Raw genomic sequence first — 19265 nt, forward strand, 5'->3', positions numbered from 1 at the left:
TGAACTGAATTAAGAGAGTTGGGCTTCCCAGGTGGCACTAATGGTAAAGAACCTGCCTGCCATTGTAGGAAACATAAGAGATGCTGGTTTGATCCCTGGGTTGGGAAGATTCCCTGGAAGAGGGCATGACAACCTACTCAGGTATTCTTGCCTGGAGAATCCCATGGACAGAGGAGCCTGGTGGGCTATGGTCCATGGGATGGCAAAGAGTCAGAAACACCTGAAGTGACTTAGCACACAACATATACAATTAAAAGATTGTTGTGGTCATCACAGAGAGAAATGATGGCAGCTTACCCTAGGATAATGAGGGACATAGAGGAAAACTGTAGAGATATTGAGAAGGTTAAATCAGTGGGATCTGACAAGGCAACTGAAGGACAGTGAAGAGGAATCAAATATGAATCCTAGACTTTGAGCCTGCTTAACTGACTGGCGACATTCACCAGGATGGGGCAAAGTGGATTTGTGTCATGTTTGAAGGACAAGATCATAAGTTCAACTTGGTGTTTGTTAAGTTTGTGCTGCCTTTAACAGTGGCAATGTCAATTAGGCATATGGGCATATAAGACCAGCATTCAGGGCGGCAAAGTATATTTTAAAGCCTTTGCAGGAAAGTTTGTAATTTAAACCCAAAGCATTAATGAGATCACCTAGGAATAGGAGACAGAGCAAAAAATGAAGGGAAATAGTCATCCTTCTTTGGTACATTGTATAGTGAATCAGAATTATATCCTGTTAAATTTTTTGCCCACATATATTTTTCTTAATTTTTATTGGAGTATAGTTGCTTTACAATGTTGTATTAATTTCTTCTATACAGCAAAGTGAATCTGCTATATGTATAAAATATATCCCCTCTTTTTTGGACTTCCTTCCCATTTATGTAACCACATAGAAATGAGTAGAGCTCCCTGTGCTATACAGTAGGTTCTTGTTATCTGTTTTATACACAGTAGTGTATATATGTCAATCCCAATCCCTCAATTTATCCAACCCGCCCTCACTCCCAGTATCCATATGTCTGTTCTCTACATCTGTGTCTCTATTTCTGCTTTGAAAATAAATTCATCTGTATCCTTTTTCTACATTCCACATACAAGCAATATTATACAATATTTGTTTTTCCTCTTTCTGACTTCCAAGAAAGCAACTGGTAAGGGATTAATCTCCAAAATATACAAAAAATTCATGCAGCTCAATTAAAAAAAAATCAAAAAATGAGTGAAAGACCTAAATAAACATTTCTCCAAAAACACTTAAAGATGGCCAAGAAACACATGAAAGGATGCTCAACATCACTAATTACTAAATAAATGCAAATCAAAGCTACAATGAGGTATCACCTCATACCAGACAGAATGGCCATCACCAAAAAATCCACAAACAACAAATGCTGGAGAGGGTGTGGAGAAAAGAGAACCCTCTTCCACTGTTGGTGGGAATGTAAATTGGTACAGCCACTATGGAGAACAGTATGGAGGTTCCTTAAAAAGCTATAAACAGAACTACCATATGACCCAGCAATCCCACTTCTGGGCATATGCTCAGAGAAAACCATAATTCAAAAAGATAACATGTACCCCAATGTTCACTGCAGCACTATTTACAATAACCAGGACATGGAAGCAACCTAAATGTCCATCAACAGAAGAATGCATAAAGAAGACGTGGTACGTGTGTGTGTGTATATATATATATATACACACATGATATTACTCAGATTATTTAATTTTAAATTAGAAAACCAATCTAACCACCCATGGTATAGATGAGGAGAACTAAAACCTTGAAAGTTTGGTTCATTTGCTAAGTTATAAAAGTAGAACTGGGACAGGAACACTGATCTTCTGAACTATAGCTTCATTCTCTGACTTCTACATCAGTGTTTCTCAAAATGTTATCCTGGGGACCACAGCATCAGCATCACCTACACACTTGTTAAAAATGTAAATGCTTGGACTCCATCCTAGATCTACTGAATAAGAAGCGCTAGGATTGGGCTCAGCAGCCCTTCTGGTCGATTTCATGCTCACTCCCCTCACCTGAGTCACAGTCATCCAAGTAATGTGTTCACACCCATAGGCAGAGAGGGTGCTGGGAAAATGGGAGGCTGTTCTTGACTATGTACCAGAGATGATCTTATAAACTAGATCCTCTTAAACTCAACAGAAGCTGTATAAAGCCTTGGTACAAGTGTTTTACAATCCAACACTTAGGTACACTGTATCTGTGCTTTGCAAAAGGGACAGACAGTGGTTCTGGGGAAAATGGCATCAGCAATCCAAGCTGAACAGGTAAAATAGTCTAAGACACAGGGGGCAAAAGATGATTTGGTAGAACTTGACAGAGAAGGTACTTTTAATGATCAATTTCAGTTTGATAGATATAAACAGCGACTTTCAAGGCTCAAACACCCACACTCCCATCTTTAGAACAATGTTAGCAATTCTGTATACTTGATATATAAACCTCTGTTGCAAATTACCCTCCAGCCGTGAGATGTATAACCAATGGTTTCTGGTGTTTTGTTTCTTTGAAATATGTAACCTTACCCAGATGTTTATACCTGGGTCTTAAAATCTAATGGAACAGTTTACTTGACGTGTTAGCACAATTAAGGAACACTTCCTTAATGGGGGAAGAGGGGCAAATTGATATGTTTAATTTTCAAAACCACAGACTGTTCTCTGCTCTATAACAGTCTATCAGCTAGAAATGTCTATTAACTGTCTCTTCTGTAGTTCATGAGTACAAGGATAAGTTGTGGTTTTAATGAACTTTGGAACATTCTGGGATTGTAAGCTAGAAGCTGAATCAGAGTTTAATTTGCATTTAGGACATTTTTAGTTTCTTATACTTACTGTCATCCTACTTTAAACATAATTATATTAAAAGATAACTCTTTAAATGGAATATTTAATTAATAAAGACACATCCATTTCTTGCCCAGTACACATACATCTACACATATAAGCTTAACCTATTTGTATGACTAGGATTCATAAATTCTATTATACTGGGTAAAAATGATATCATCAGCTTCTATCTTATAATTAAGGAAATTCCTCCTTTGTGACATATAGGCTCTCAACAGAATTCTGATAAATATACTTTCTTTAAGATTCAAATATAATAAAATACATTGTCTTTGTTAAATCACCGAAATACTGAAAGAACTGTACCATTAGTGTTTGAAGTACCTTTGAAAGTATTTCTAATTTCTCTTCCTCTTTGAATATGTTACTCAAAGGAACAAAGCCTTTATTTGAACTACTTCCATAGAAAGATGATGACTGGACAATAAGGAAGAGCTGTGTATTTGCAATTGTGCTGCTCAAGAAAGGTAGTTATGTACATTGCTTATCCCTTCAGTAAAAACAAAGATCATTCATTTTCTTTTAGATGTAATCACTACAATCCAGTGTAAAATATGCATAGAAAATAGACCATTCACAAGTACAGTAACTGCATAGCAATTTCCTTTTAACTTTCTACATGGATATATATTTCTGTATGCATTAATTTTACTGTAAAAGAAATAACACTGTATGATTAAAAAGAAAACTAGGTACTGAAAACTAGGTGAAGATACTTTGCATACTACAGTTAAGAAAGAAATGTTTGATAATGCTTGCTTATAAAATGTGTAGACGTACTCCTTGGAAATATATTTTGTGAATGCGTAGAGATGGGCTGAAGAGAAAAAAAATACAATTAAAGGGCATGTAAAATGTTTATAATTTTATTCTACATGCCTCTAACTTAAAATAAATATCCAATCTTTTTAATAGATTCAGTTTGCTGCACAAAAGCATGAATTAAATACTAATGAGTTAGAATATAATTTTAAAAAGTGAAGTATATTCCTAACAGCAAGCTCATAAACTGACTTTTACATTCTTCTGATAAATGCAAAACACTACTTCTCTGAACATAGCTTTTTATGGTTACTTTTTCAAAATAACTACATCATTCAAAACTACTGAGTTGCCTGTAAAACCCAAATTGCTTGAACATTAGTTCTGGAGAAATTTTCACGATGCCTTTAAACTCTGAATGTCAAATTCAACATTTAAGTTCTAAAGCCTACGGGTGGTATTTATCACCTTCCAACACTCACATTCATCATGTAGAGAAAATATGTTTAAGAAAGGGGAAAAAAATGAAATAGGAACTCAGAGTTTAAAATATTCTTTCTTATAATCAGTGTAGTTCCTCTTTACATAAGGTCCTTTGAGTTGCCAACTGGAAAGATACCAGGATTGAGAGAGGACCCAAATCTTTATGATAAATGATCAAGCACAGGGTGTGGAAGAAAACTAAAACCGAAACTCAATGTAATATTTAGCTTAATCGTGCTGATAGTTTAATCACAACTAAGGCTCTCCAACCTCAGCAATTTACCCAAAAATTAACTAACAAAGAAATTTATAGTTTGCTGTGGACACGCAAAAGAACTGTTTCTTTCTTTTCTTTCCTATACTAAACTTTCCATTTGCCTTTTCAAGTTACTGCATCAGCTATGATTTTAGTTAAATTATGAGATTTGTTTGCTGTGCTGTGTGCTTTGCTTAGTTTTTCAGTTATTTCTGACTCTTTGTGACCCTGTGGACTGTAGCCCGCCAGGCTCCTCTGTCCATGGGGACTCTCCAGGCAAATATACTGGAGTGGATTGTCATGCCCTCCTCCAGGGGATCTTCCCAACCCAGGGATTGAACCCAGGTCTCCCACATTGCAGGTGGATTCTTTACCATCTGAGCCATCAGCTATGGTTTTAGTTAAATTATGAGATCTGTTTATAGGGAAACACTTTTGCCTGCAAATCAAAGTACACATACTGACAATTCTCAGATCTTCTTCAACACTGTTTGATTAGGTTGCTGCTGCTGCTACTGCTGCTAAGTCGCTCCAGTCGTGTCCGACTGTGCGCGACCCCATAGATGGAAGCCCACCAGGCTCCCCCGTCCCTGGGATTCTCCAGGCAAGAACACTGGAGTGGGTTGCCATTTCCTTCTCCAATGTGTGAAAGTGAAAAGTGAAAGTGAAGTCGCTCCGTCGTGTCCGACCCTTAGCGACCCCATGGACTGCAGCCTACCAGGCTCCTCCATCCATGGGATTTTCTAGGCAATAGTACTGGAGTGACTTGCCATTGCCTTCTCCGGATTAGGTTGCTAGAAAGAGGCAAAGTATCATGCATTCATTTCAACAAAATTTTATAGAGTCATCAAATAAAAGTTCATTTTATGATGAAATTATAACACCAAAAAAAGTGGTTGCCAATGCTTGATGCCTCTTAAAATCTGAAAATAGCAGTGTCCAATTTGACAGTCAGAAAAGTAACAACGGATGTTCCCTGAATGCTTCATAATTTTAAAATGACAATCCTACCATCTAATGCCAACCCCTTCCTCACTTAAAAGGGATCATAACCATTGATTTATTATTAAATTCTGATGCATGAATGACAAAAGGGGAAAATGAAGAGTTATGGTCACTAATAATAATTATATCCTGAAAGCTTGCATAAGGAATCCTGAATCAGTGTTATTGCTGAGTCTAGGGTTAACTTAAAAATTAGGTGGGAGATTGATAGTTACTACAGGAAATATTATATCAAAGTTTATTTTCTTGGTTTCTGATTTTGAGCCCATGGTTGGGGCCCTTTTAAAGGTTCAGTTGAGTTCAGTCGCTCAGTCGTGTCCAACTCTTTGCGACCCCATGAATCACAGCACGCCAGGCCTCCCTGTCCATCACAAACCCCTGGAGTTCACTCAAATTCACCTCTATCGAGTTGGTGATGCCATCCAGCCATCTCATTCTCTGTTGTCCCCTTCTCCTTCTGCCCCCAATCCCTCCCAACATCAGAGTCTTTTCCAGTGAGTCAACTCATCGCATGAGGTGGTCAAGTATTGAAGCTTCAGCTTTAGCATCAGTCCTTCCAATGAACACCCAGGACTGATCTCCTTTAGAATGGACTGGTTGGATCTCCTTGCAGTCCAAGGGACTCTCAAGAGTCTTCTCCAGCACCACAGTTCAAAAGCATCAATTCTTCGGCGATCAGCTTTCTTCCCAGTCCAACTCTCACATCCATACATGACCACGGGAAAAACCATAGCCTTGACTAGACGGACCTTGGTTGACAAAGTAATGTCTCTGCTTTTTAATATACTATGTAGGTTGGTCATAACTTTCCTTCCAAGGAGTAAGCGTCTTTTAATTTCATGACTGCAATCAGCATCCACAGTGATTTTGGAGCCCCCAAAAATAAAGTCTGACTGTTTCCACTGTTTCCCCATCTATTTCCCATGAAGTGATGGGACCAGATGCCATGATCTTTGTTTTCTGAATGTTGAGCTTTAAGCCAACTTTTTCACTCTCCTCTTTCACTTTCATCAAGAGAATCTTTAGTTCCTCTTCACTTTCTGTCATAAGGGTTAGACATCAGCAAATGGCTGCAGTGACAAAGAGCTATTTAGTTATAGCACAACACTTTTCTTTTCAAATGCTTTCCAGATGGTGAAAAGAAGAATCCCTTCTATCTTCTCTTCCTCATTTTTAAAAGACATATATTTGGTCCCAGAACTCTTTTAGTCATTTTAAGCTGACTTTGCCCCACCTTATACTTTAGCCTTGCTCTTCTCTTCTAGATTTCAGTGACATTTAGGTCAGAGAAGTCCTTATCATTGCAGAGTTCTAACAATGGTAGAGAGGGGTGCGGCGGGATAAAAGAGATTTGGTCAAAGGGCACAGACTTTCAGTTAAAAGGTAAGTTCTGGGGATCTAAGTTTCAGCATGGTGACTACAGTTAACAACACTGTGCTGTATACTTGAAAGATGCTATGAGAGTAGAACTTTAATGGTTTTACTATAAGAACAGCAATTATGTGAGGTGAAGGATTTTAACTTTATTGTGGTAAACGTTTTACAATATATACATGTGTCAAATCGCACTATACACTGTACGAATGAAGTTGATACGACATATGCTTTTTCCTATTTTGATTTTTATTTATTCATTTTTCCATGTTTATTGAGACAGAACTGATAAAAATCAAAATAGGAAAAAGCATATGTCATATCAATTTCATAGAACTGAGAGATCAATGGTGATCATGGTTATTAAAGTACATTTTAAACGCCATAGAAATATAAAAAATGGAAGATTTCCTCATCGCTACTTAGGAACTGAAGCTTTATCTTAATGTCCTCAATAAATATACATTGGATATATAAACAAGTGAATGATGAATATTACAGAATACTATGATATTATGAAGTGATAATAGATGTAATCCTTATTTATAAGGCTGATTTATGTTTGTTTTACATTTAGGAGTAGGTAACATGCTGCAAAAATGGGTGGGTCAGTGAGAGAAATGCCGTTCTAAAAAAAATGTGCAAGGAAGCAACTTCCATCATGGTCAAATTACTTCAGATGCCTTGAATTCATGAATAAAACACTCCATCAAATTTTATGCATCTCAAGCACTTCTCACACATTTAAATTCACAACATCCAAGTGAGGTAGGAAAGGAGGAATATTTCATTTTTCTTATTTGGTGAAATGAGGATAATGAGGCACAAGGAGGTTAATGATAGATTTGAAGTTAATGCAATCAGTCAGCAGTAGAACCATACTTAGAATTCAGGTTCCCTGAAATCCACTTAGGGTTCTTTTCAAGATATTGTGTTAACTGTATTTCATTGTTGGGGGATTTAATTCAACCATGTAGACATAAATGCTCACAGCATTTTACTTTTCTTACTAAGGGACCTTGCTGTTAATTCAACCACTGGGACACAGAAGAGGGAGACCTACACTGGAGGCACAGCATCACTGTCAATTCATTTCCTGAGCTAACTTCTGTTCCTTTCCCTATGAATACTTTTTTTTTCCACATCACACCACTGAATTATTAAGATTCATTGAATACCCCTTGCATTTATTAACATGCTATATCTCAGAAATACTGACTTCTCCTTTTGGTTTTATAGGTACAAAGTGAGGATATACTGATTATGAATACAGGACAAGGTGGAATGAGACACCTGACCCCCATCCCAACAAATGCAGGTTTTATAGGTAGAAGGTTAAGTTGTCAAGATACCACATTCTCTTGTTTATCCTTCCACCTCACTGGTCACTACTTTTTATTCTCCTTTTCTCTTTCTCTTCCTTTTACCCACTTCTTAATGTTGAAATCCTTTGTGTTTTCCTTTCCTCCAACCTTACTTTTCCTTTGTGAGATCATCTAACCACACAGCTTTAACTCTTATACCAATAATTCCCAATTTAAATGTCCTTCCCTGGTGGGCTTCCCTGGTAGCTCAGATGTAAAGCGTCTGTCTACAATGCTGGAGACTCCAGTTCGATCCCTGGGTTGGGAAGATCCCCTGGAGAAGGAAATGGGCACCCATTCCAGTATTCATGCCTGGAAAATCTCATGGACCGAGGAGCCTGGTGGGCTATAGTCCATGGGGTCACAAAGAGTCGGTCACGACTGAGTGACTTCACTTATACTAATTCCCTGGTGGCTCAGAGGTTAAAGCGTCTGCCTGCAATGCAGGAGACCTGGGTTCGATCTCTGAGTCGGGAAGATTCCCTGGAGAAGGAAATGGCAACCCACTCAAGTATTCTTGCCTGGAGAATCCCATGGGCGGAGGAGCCTGGTGGGCTACAGTCCATGGGGTCGCAAAGAGTTGGACACGACTGAGCGACTTCGCTTTCACTTTCTCTCTAAACTCTAAATCCATGCAGTCAACTGCATATTTATATCTCCACTGGAACATTAATAGATACCTCACATTAGATTTGAATCTTTCCAAAAATCACCCCACTCTATCTGCAGCCTACCATTTCAGTTGAGGATAACTTTATACCTTCAATTAATTAGAGAAAAAATATTGGAGCCACATGTGATTCTGCTTTTCTGACATAGCTTTTTCCAATCCATCAGGAAATCCTTGTTGGCTTCACCCTCAAATATATTCAGACTATCACTCCCTCTTACTACCCTAGTCTGAGACACCATCATCTTTAATCAAATTACCATAATAATCTAAGTGTCCTCCTTGCTTTGAGCCTCTACCACCAGGATCCAGAGTAATTCTTTTAATTCATGTCAAATCTTATCCATAACATCCTACACAGGCTCCCATCCAACTCAGACAGAAAGAGGACATTCTTACAATGGTCTCCAAGGTCCACCATCACCTTGTTAATAGCCTTTCCTATACCTCTCTCATTTCACTCTAACCACATGTAGATGAAGTACCAGGGATCGCAGATAAACTGATGAGCTAGGAATCCTATATTGACATTTTCCTCAAGCTAAGAGGATTCTCCCCTCAGACGTCTAAGATGGTTCACTCCCTTGCCTCCTTCATGGATTTGCTCAGATGTCACCTTCTTAGTGGGGACTATCTTGATACCTTACTTAAACTCAGAATGCACTCCAGTATAAATCACCCCCTACTTTGCTTATCTAATTTTCGACAGCACTCATCATCTTTTAACATACTATAAAATTGACTTATATCAATTTTATGCTTACTGTTTGAGCCCCCTTAGAATCTAGAAGCCTGTATATTTTCTGTTGTTTTCACTGATACATCCCAAATGTTTAGAGTAGTGCCTGACACAAAGCAGATACTCAATTAATATTTATTGAATTAAACTGATGCTAAATTGAGGGTTTTGGTTGTCTAATGCCAGAATTCGTTTCAGAGTATTAAAGGGACCAAGCAAGCAGATGATGGAAGTGGGTACATCTGGAGAGAGTAGAAATTGAGGGAAGAAAGTGAAAGATATGAGATAACAATGGGGAGCAGGGACAAATACACCTTTTTTTTTTTTTTCTACTCGAGGCAGGATCCAAAGGCACAGATGTAGACAAAGGGGGCAACCATTAATACAGTACTAAAGATGTTGACCATTTTAAAGAGGCTGAAAGGAATTATATACTTAATTGATATGATTTTAAAGGCTGACTAAATTATCACTTTCCTTTTTTCCCCAGGATTATATTATTTCAAAAGGTCATTTGTTATTTCACTGGGAGTGCTTAATGTTAATTTCTCATATAAGACGGATTAATAAAAAAATTAATAAATGTTACTGTCTTTGCAAGTAAAATATTCAGAAAACAGGATACATGTGAAAATGAAAAGCTAAGCGATCTTCAGAGGTAAAAATCTTTTTCTATCATGAACATAAGTTGCCTGCCTACAAATAGTGAGTTATGAGCCAAATACAATAAAATAAGAATTAATCTTGGTTTATCTATGAAATATATTATTGAAGTTGGAGTCTATTTGTATCACCATTTCTGGTCAAAATTTTACAAAAGAGGTACAAAGGAAAGATACTTTACCAAAAAAGCCAAAAACCACATTTTTTTTTTTCATTTCTGAAAAATACTGCAAGACTGTCGAGATCTAAAAATGACCAAGGATTCTGTGATTATTTAACTTGAATTGACATTTCCAGAATAAAAAATGTATCCTGGTCATTTAAGCTATGGATGTGATTTTTATGTACAACTTTCCAAGTTAATAATCCGCTAGCCTGTTAGTTATAGCAGCAATAAAAGAAAACAAGTTTATGGAAAATTCTCTGAGACTTAAAGTGATCTACATGCAAATATATGGAAATGATTTCTTTCTTAAAACAGTAATAAAAGGTGTGTTTGAAAAATTCATGCTTTGGAATAATAAATAGTGTTCACATAATCATTCTCTTAAGTTGCTTATTTTTATTTACATACATGCTTTATTAACTACTTAAAAGTGGTTCATACAAAATACAAATCTAAATTGTTGAATATTTTAGGTTATCTCAACATCTAACTTATATTTTCTACCAAAATATACTACTTATTTAATATTAGTGTTTTTGTGTTAGTCACTCAGTTGTGCCTGACTCTTTGAAACCCTATAGACTGTAGCCCACCAGGCTCCTCTGTCCATGGGATTTCCCAGGCAAGAATATTGGAATGGGTAACCATGTCCTCCTCCAGGGGATCTTTCTGATCTAGAGATCAAACCCAGGTCTCCCACATTGCAAGGAGATTCTTTACCGTAGAAGCCACCAAAGATTGATTACATAAATCATTAGGAAATTTTATTTTCACAAACTAAATAGTAAACCTATAGGAAATGATGTAATTTATAATATTTTATTGGAATTTTCCGGTATTTAAATTTTCATAGCTAGCAGTAACTGGAAATTACAGTTTTCACTTTAGTAACATTTGTCATTGTGTTTTGTGTAAACTAACTCTTAAACCTCAAACGGCTGCATTTGGCATACATTTCTTCAACATTTTGTTCTCTCTAGTTGGGAGGCCAAAGCCATTATAGTCTCTCTCAGTCTGTCTCATCTAGCATATCCCAGTGGCCTTCATATATGATACACACTAAGCACAGAAAGGACTGATGATAAAGCTGAAACTCCAATACTTTGGCCACCTCATGCGATGGGTTGACTCACTGGAAAAGAGTCTGATGCTAGGAGGGATTGGGGGCAGGAGGAGAAGGGAACGACAGAGAATGAGATGGCTGGATGGCATCACCGACTCGATGGACATGAGTTTGAGTGAACTCCGCGAGTTGGTGATGGACAGGGAAGCCTGGCGTGCTGTGATTCATGGGGTCGCAAAGAGTCGGACATGACTGAGCGACTGAACTGAACTGAGCACAGAAAAACTGAATACATTTATACTAGAATAATATGTCTGTTGTCACAACCTATTACCTAGACAATCAGTGGCACTTTCCTCCTTGCTTAGGTTACTCTCAGTAAGGCATATGTTGACACAGAACATACCAATTGTGGCAGCTGAGGTCAATCTACAGAAAGCTAGATAGCAAATTAATGCAGATCACAAGGAAAACTGAAAAAGCAGCAGTGCTGAAGAAGCCCCCAAAGGTTAGAAATGAATTGTGACTTGAACACGGCACAATCTGGTATCTGGTCCTGACTTGTCCTTCAAAAACAGGGTCAACATCTTGTGAGATCCAAACTGATTTTGAAAACTAATCATCCCATGATATACACATTCTAATTTTCTGATGGACAAGGTAAAGCTTTCAATGTTTCTTTTACTGCCATCTGCAAAAGAACACTATTATCTATAACATGCCTCATTAGCATAGATAACATAAAAGTTTTTTTTTAATGTGGGTTGTTCTGTCCTCAAATATGTTAAACTCATTTAGAATGCTGAATTAAGCTACAAGAGATTAATCTTAGAGATCCAAATCTTGGAATTGCTGCCCTTATTAATTCCTCCCACTTGATTTGTGTATTCCGTTGCTATCACAGCAAGTATTTGATGGCCCATTGACAAAAAAATAAAGATGTGCTAGGGAAAAGTATCAATTACAAGGGCAAAAGAACTACTAAGAGCCATTTGGAGTGTAGAACACTAGGGATGGGGGAAAAAAACTCTAATGAATGAAATCTTCATGAACAAAGGGGGTGACCAATATAAATTTTGCAAAGAAAATCCTAATCTGTCCTCCAGTCATGTCATTATACAAGGAATCTGAGTGAGTGATAAGGACAAACTTGACAAGCTTTAATACAGGATGACCTTTTAAAATAAAGGTATCTCTTCTAGGGTAGAGCTGGCAAGGCCAAAGACAAAATTGCCTGCAGATGAAAGCACAGTTTTTAATGTCAGGTTCTTCAGAAATAAGACCTCTGAGCTGTCCATGGTGCTGGATTAGACCAGGCCTTCGTAAAAGCTGCTTCAAACTCCTCCAGGCCCTGGTTTACAGCATAATTTGCTGTGTATAGAACTGTCAACCCTGTTGTAACTCCTGCATGTACTTTTTAAAATGCAATTTATAATTTCATTCCTGCCAATGTCATGGCCAGCTATGAGATAGCTGTCTATGACTGAGTGATTCCCTGAGTGATTAACACCAGGTATTCTGATTTGGTAGATCTTGGTGTGACCCAGGCATATATGCCTCATATAATTCTGAGAAGGGACTAAAGAACTGCTTAAACTCTAGTCTCCCCCAAGGTTTCCTGCCTCAATCCCCAGCCAAAATGTCTCCACTGTTTCCAACAGAGCAATGATTCTGATCCCACTAAGCAGCTTAATTAAACTTTACATATGACATTTGGACTCATGCCATTGAGGCTTTACTTATGACACTGCTCCAGCTTGTAATTCCCTTTCCTCTGTTTTACCTCTTTCAAATTTTATCTATCCTCTGGGTCACTTTCTTTGTGATTCATGCTTCACTACTCCAGACCTCAATAGCATCACTTTTGGAGTCTCACAGACTTTGATTTGAATCAATAACTGTGTTGAAACAACTCACTTAACTTTAAAACCAAGTCTTTACTTTCTTACTTATAAAATGCAAATAACATCGACCACACTGCAGATTTCTTGTGAGGTTAAAATGAGATCAGATTGCTAAGACACTCAAAACAGTATCAGATATTAATACATAGTGGGACCATGACATGTTAATTCTTTTCCACTTCCTTTTCTAAATTTCCTTGAAATATATGTATCCTTTATTACTTTATTTCATCTAATTGACTTTTGTTTCTAGCATTTGCCTCATTAACCAGCCTTTAAGAGTCTTGACTAATAATAGTCATTGAATATAAAGTGCATAGTGTGTAGATGCCAGGGACTATGCAGAGCACTTAAGTTATCTTGACTAAGAAGACTCCACTATTGAGTAGCAGAGCTGGAATTCTAAATATCAAGCCCCAGCTCCTAACCACTATGCTATCCTAAGGTCAATGACCATTCAGTTTTCCCCCTACCATGCCTAAGCCAAGTATCTGGCATATGAATTAATTGCTACCCGAACCTTTTTCAGTCTAAGGGAGAAAATGAATTGTCTATATCCTATTCTGCTGAATAAGCATCATCATCAGTCCATTCAAAAAGGACAGCAAATTGCCCTATCCTTTAGTAAATGACTTACTTAGGACACTAAGAGAAACTCTTCTGGAAACCAGAAGAGTTAACACAGCTCCTAAATTTCTATACTTGCTCTCTTTAGAGTATATGTACTGGAAAATCTAAGAATATTATTCACTTTCATATTCTTCACATTTTCCACAGGGATAATTAAGTATATACCTCCTATTGGGGCAATGATTAAGTTAGCTGTAGAAGACTGAAATCCTCTTTGCTTATCTAGGCTGTTCTTAATATTCTCATCTTGTTCAAATCATCACAATCAAGCAAATGACCAGTAAGAAGATACCAAAATATTACAATCTCAGTTAGTATATTTATAGAGCCCGGAAGAGTTAGATGTTCTCATATTCATCAATGTCAATTTATCAGGATTACCATGGTTAGGAAGAAGAACCTAGTGCTATAATAATGACAGACATGATCTGTAAGTTTTAATAATTTAAAATATACTTGGAAAAAATAAACAAATAAAATATACTTGGGAATATAATCCCAGTAATGGTTTTGACACACTTGTGGGAACTTTGTAAGAATCATTCTATAGATTCCTCTGTGGTGATGAAACAGTTCTGTATCTTGATGTTGGTGGTGATTATATGAATCTAACTATGAGATTAAAAATTACAGAACAATACATAAAGATATCCAATGAAAGACTATGTGCAAAACTGGGTAAATCCAAGTAAGGTTAATTGTAGTGTGCCAGTGTCAATTTTCTGGGTCTGATAATGGTATATATATTGAAGATGTTACCACTGAAAAGTTGAATAATGTACATATAGGAACTTTCTATACTAATTTTTAACTCCTTGTGAGTTTATGATTATTTCACAATAAGAATATCAAAACATTTAAAAAATCCTTTATAAATTCAGTGTGTGTTTCAAGAGAAAATATGGAAAAATAATTTAAGAAGAGAGGAAAAGAAAGAGTCTGGCTAATTCCTAAGAGGAAGTTTTCCTTTCTTTTATATCTCGAACAGCAAAGAGACCTTAAGACGCTATATTAACAAGTATGAGAAGTCTTTTTTCTTCAAAAGGCTTAGGAAGATGTGAATGAATTTTCTCTGCAGTGTGAATGATACACTAAAATTACTTATGCCACCCTTGTTTTAAACTTCTGTTTATGAATCAGTTCTGTAAACTTGCCAGTATTTAGTCACTAACCTTAAGTTATGACTGAATTTGCAATAAATTTAAAGATGTGATTTGAATTCACCTTTTACAAGATGTTGTAAGGTAATGTGGTGCTATGACACATATCTTGAAAACCATATTTCCTCTTAAAATGAACCTGTTTGCTTCTAAGATGTTTAACTGAAGTGATTAAATGGGCTGAATATAAGATACTGATTTTTAAAAGGTCTAGCTACTTTGTGTTATTATAATGAGATTATATCATGAGGATATATCACTGACAACTAAATTTTGAAAGGCAGCATATGAAAACTGTCAACACGGGGGTAAAATTTAAGTCCCAATGGGAAAATGATATTGGAAAATTCAGTTAGCAAAAGGCATTAGGAGTTAAGTTTCAAAGTTTATACTGATAAAGTTTCTGTTATCAAGTGGTAGTAGACAAATATTTTCAAAAATTATATAGGTTACTAAAAGAAAAATTGAAATTAGGCACTTTTACCACTAAATTTTCATACAAGGTAGATGTTACTTGCAGTTGCAAGAACGATTGAGTTTATATTCTTGACAAATTTACAGTAGTCAAAACTTGGAGATAATCATCTGGATGGAACATAGAAGTTCTGATCATTTCATCATTAAGCCTACCTATGCAGTAACATTGAAAAGTAAAATGAAATTAGTTAATTTTCCACTTCTGGGTGACCTCAGTGTGTTTTCTTTACTCAATAGCAATTGATATGAATAACCTAAAACCTGCAATTGTTAGTTTCTTTTGATCTCCAGGTATTCTAAACCATTTTATGCCTATTACTAAGAATCACCCATTAAAGAGTATTTAAAAGAAAAAAATCTAGGACTCAATATATTAAAGAGCTCCACATACACATGAGATCTTGCACAGTTTCAGAAATAATTAGTAAATGTATACTCTTGTATAAAACCTTAATTTTAATTTTAAAAAAAGTCTATGGCTGTTTCCCAAGAAATAACTGGCCTTGAGGTTTCTTGTTAGGATGGTATGTAGTAGCTACAAACTTCTCTGGGAAACGAAAGATGGGTCAACCTGCACCAGATATGCATGGCAGGATAACAGTACAGGAGAAGAGAGATGGAGACAAAAGATACAGTGGTTGTTGGCCAGATGTCCTTGATTCCTTCATTCTTTCCATGATTACATATTGAGGGTTGATTACAACCTAGTGCTGCTAGACACAGGGGATGTACTGATGAAATAAAAAAAAAAACTGACACCTGACCTCATCATTCTTAACATAATAATCGGAGAGAGACAGAATCAAGGAGGCAGAAAATAAGTGTCATGGAGAAAAGAGACAAAGAGCTGATTTACAGAATAATGTTAACAGATGGTGCAGGTGGAGGAGGCAGACTTAAACCATGTGGACAGACATCTCCTTGGAGCCAGGACTGTACAGGTGAGAGAAACGGCAGAGGAGAATGTCTGCTCCAAAGACACTCCATAGACTGTGGTAAAGCTTCCCACATCAAGAGGGATTTGCTGAGTCTTTTGTTTGAATATTGTCAAAAGATTACAAATGGGATTAGTCCATCCTACCTCATTCACCTTAACTGCCTTTCCATTCTCTAACCGAGAAAAAGAGAAGTTTTGACAAAAGGTTTTAAAATGTGGTTCTTCTACTCATACTTGCTGAATTCCTTTGGGTTTCCTTGGATGTTATCTGTACTAACCACTTCACACAAAAGTTGGGAAGATTAAACAAAATCACAGTTAAGAATATGCACCAAATACTCTGCTTTATTCATTACTGTAAGACATTAGAGTAAAAAGAAAATCTCATTCATTCCATTATGATATGGAACCATCCCTATTCTCCTTTGCAAAAAGGAGGAGAAACAGCCATACAGTCTTTGGAGTAAGACAGGTATGGTTCTAAATTTCAGTTGTTGGCCAGAGCAATCAGAGCAGAAAAAGAAATAAAAGGAATCCAAACTGGAAAAGAAGTAAAACTCTCACTGTTTGCAGATGACATGATCCTCTACATAGAAAACCCTAGACTCCACCAGAAAATTACTAGAGCTAATCAATGAATATAGTAAAGTTGCAGGATATAAAGTCAACACACAGAAATCCCTTGCATTCCTATACACTAATAATGAGAAAATAGAAAGAGAAATTAAGGAAACAATTCCATTCACCGTTGCAATGAAAAGAATAAAATACTTAGGAATAAAAGTACCTAAAGAAACAAAAGACCTATATATGGAAAACTATTAAACACTGGTGAAAGCAATCAAAGAGGACACTAATAGATGGAGAAATATACCGTGTTCATGGATCGGAAGAATCAATATAGAGAAAATGAGCATACTATCCAAAGCAATCTATAGATTCAATGCAATCCCTATCAAACTACCAATGGTATTTTTCACAGAGCTAGACCAAATAATTTCACAATTTGTATGGAAATACAAAAAACCTCGAATAGCCAAAGTAATCTTGAAAAAGAAGAATGGAACTGGAGGAATTAACCTGCCTAACTTCAGGCTCTACTACAAAGCCACAGTCATCAAGACAGTATGGTACTGACACAAAGACAGAAATATAGATCAATGGAACAAAATAGAAAGCCCAGAGATAAATCCACGCACCTATGGACACCTTATCTTTGACAAAGGAGGCAAGAATATACAATGGAGAAAAGACAATCTCTTTAACAAGTGGTGCTGGGAAAACTGGTCAACCACTTGTAAAAGAATGAAACTAGAACACTTTCTAACACCATACATAAAAATAAACTCAAAATGGATTAAAGATCTAAATGTAAGACCAGAAACTATAAAACTCCTAGAGGAGAACATAGGCAAAACACTCTCTGGCATAAATCACAGCAGGATCCTCCATGACCTACCTCCCAGAATATTGGAAGTAAAAGCAAAAATAAACAAACGGGACCTAATTAAAACTAAAAGCTTCTGCACAACAAAAGAAACTATAAGCAAGGTGAAAAGACAGCCTTCAGAATGGGAGAAAATAATAGCAAATGAAGCAACTGACAAAGACTTAATCTCGAAAATATACAAGCAACTCCTGCAGCTCAATTCCAGAAAAATAAACGACCCAATCAAATAATGGGCCAAAGAACTAAACAGACATTTCTACAAAGAAGACATACAGATGGCTAACAAACACATGAAAAGATGCTCAACATCACTCATTATCAGAAAAATGCAAATCAAAACCACAATGAGGTACCATTTCACGCCAGTCAGAATGGCTGCTATCCAAACATCTACAAGCAATAAATGCTGGAGAGGGTGTGGAGAAAAGGGAACCCTCTTACACTTTTGGTGGGAATGCAAACTAGTACAACCACTATGGAGAACAGAGTGGAGATTCCTTAAAAAACTGGAAATAGAACTGCCATACGACCCAGCGCAATCCCACTGCTGGGCATACACACTGAGGAAACCAGAATTGAAAGAGAAACGTGTACCCCAATATTCACTGCAGCACTGTTTCTAATAGCCAGGACATGGAAGCAACCTAGATGTCCATCAGCAGATGAATGGGTAAGAAAGCTGTTGTAAATATACACAATGGAGTATTCAGTTCAGTTCAGTTCAGTCGCTCAGTCGTGTCCGACTCTTTGCAACCCCATGAATCACAGCACGCCAGGCCTCCCTGTCCATCACCAACTCCCGGAGTTCACTCAAACTCATGTCCATCAAGTCGGTGATGCCATCCAGCCATCTCATTCTCTGTCGTCCCCGTCTCCTCCCGCCCCCAATCCCTCCCAGCATCAGAGTCTTTTCCAGTGAGTCAACTTGTCGCATGAGGTGGCCAAAGTATTGCAGTTTCAGCTTTAGCATCAGTCCTTCCAATGAACACCCAGGATCGATCTCCCTTAGAATGGACTGGTTGGATCTCCTTGCGGTACAAGGGACTCTCAAGAGTCTTCTCCAGCACCACAGTTCAAAAGCATCAATTCTTTGGCGATCAGCTTTCTTCACAGTCCAACTCTCACATCCATACATGACCACAGGAAAAACCATAGCCTTGACTAGATGGACCTTTGTTGGCAAAGTAATGTCCCTGCTTTTTAATATACTATGTAGGTTGGTCATCGCTTTCCTTCCAAGGAGTAAGCGTCGTTTAATTTCATGGCTGCAATCAGCATCCGTG

General features: G+C 37.1%; 1 protein-coding gene and 1 long non-coding RNA gene across 7 annotated transcripts in view; both read right to left on the minus strand.

Annotated features, from left to right (window-relative positions):
* Positions 1-18844, minus strand: part of LOC148773255 (uncharacterized) — a 67667-nt gene extending 48823 nt beyond the window's left edge. Inside the window, exon 1 of the long non-coding RNA XR_016036891.1 lies at positions 6-18844. This is a non-coding gene — a long non-coding RNA (uncharacterized LOC148773255). The remainder of the gene's footprint in view (positions 1-5) is intronic.
* The window catches only part of DMD (dystrophin), a 2246075-nt gene that overhangs the window by 1099512 nt on the left and 1127298 nt on the right, over positions 1-19265 (minus strand). The window lies entirely within an intron of this gene.

Source organism: Moschus berezovskii, chromosome X (genome assembly GCF_049115385.1).
Source record: "Moschus berezovskii isolate FMDL1 chromosome X, NW_MosBer_1.0, whole genome shotgun sequence".
In the NCBI taxonomy this organism is placed as follows: Eukaryota; Metazoa; Chordata; class Mammalia; order Artiodactyla; family Moschidae; genus Moschus; species Moschus berezovskii.